Here is a 1,210-nt window from a genome sequence, read left to right as displayed (position 1 = left end):
CAACTCATGTGAATTACCAAAAATTCCTCTCCCTACCCATGAAAAATAGTTTTTCACAACAGGTTCCAGTATAAACAGAATGTACACCTTCTGAAAGGTATTTGAAGAAAATGTCACTATAAATATTCACTGAAAGTTATGAGGAAATAAAATTGCAGGTGAGAGGTGGGCACACCTGTATAGGTATGTCGATAACTTATCAAACTCCCTCAGGTAAATTTTTTAATGAAATTAAAATGCGAAATTAATAAAAAATTTCTAGATTTAAAATCAATAATTCTCTGCTTCTTTTGTATTATTACTATATTTTAATAAGAAATATTTAAAGAAATTTATGGAAAATACTTAACGAAATTGATAAAGAACAATAAAAATTCAATCATATTATATCGATGTAGTTGGAATATTTAATGGGAAATCTGTGTTTGGTGAAAGCTAGTTATTGTATCGGTATTTGGTTGGCAATTAGTGAGTTTTTAACCTTAATTTACCGACGTTCTTCCAAATTCAATTCCTTAATAATTCAGCACGCTCAATGCTCAAAATCATTTGGATAGCTATACAGGTCCCCACCCACCACAGGTGTCAATACTGACCGTTCTACTGACCCCCTGGTCTAGGCGATAAAGATCGAACCCCTTCCTGATATGTGAAAGGTTCTTATTTAAAATTAAATTGACCTGAACATAAAATGTTTTCTACATGATTTCTTCCATAGCAACTAAATTTTTTAAAAAACCCTTCCCCCCGGGGGATTTTTTAAGGGAGTGGACAGTGAATTATATCGACCAGTATTTCGAAGGCGATTATAATTTTATCGCAAAAAGAAAAGGAAAATAAAAATTCTTCTTTTAAATAATACTTATTTAAAACTGTCTGGGAAGTCGTCAACAAGTGAGATTCGAAACCAGAACGAAGAATGAATCTCTTATTAAAAGGATACAATAGTTTCACAGTGAGAGTAGAAAGTCCAGCATTCGGAGAGGTTTTGCTCGCGTCTTGCTTCTTTCAAGTCACATCAAATTAGAACAAAAAAGGAGAAAGAAAAATGAAAGAATTGAAGATAAGAAAAACACCGCAGCAGGACAAATGGATCGTTTTGAGAAGAGAGAAAACACTGAAAGAGAAGAGAAAGTGAAAGAAAGACGGGCGGGCGTGCGTGCGTGCGTACGTGTGTGTGTGTGTGTGTGTGTGTGTGTGTGTGTGTGTG

At 34.3% G+C, this 1,210-nt stretch overlaps 1 protein-coding gene across 1 annotated transcript in view; it reads right to left on the bottom strand.

Annotated features, from left to right (window-relative positions):
- The window catches only part of LOC106868585 (tubulinyl-Tyr carboxypeptidase 1), a 26,046-nt gene extending 24,903 nt beyond the window's left edge, over positions 1-1,143 (bottom strand). Inside the window, exon 1 of the mRNA XM_052972015.1 lies at positions 944-1,143. The gene's annotated coding sequence lies outside the window, so the exon portion shown is untranslated. The remainder of the gene's footprint in view (positions 1-943) is intronic.
- Between the last annotated feature and the right edge of the window lie 67 nt (positions 1,144-1,210).

Source organism: Octopus bimaculoides, chromosome 11 (assembly GCF_001194135.2).
Source record: "Octopus bimaculoides isolate UCB-OBI-ISO-001 chromosome 11, ASM119413v2, whole genome shotgun sequence".
NCBI classification, from domain to species: domain Eukaryota; kingdom Metazoa; phylum Mollusca; class Cephalopoda; order Octopoda; family Octopodidae; genus Octopus; species Octopus bimaculoides.
This window is presented reverse-complemented; position numbering and strand designations above follow the sequence as displayed.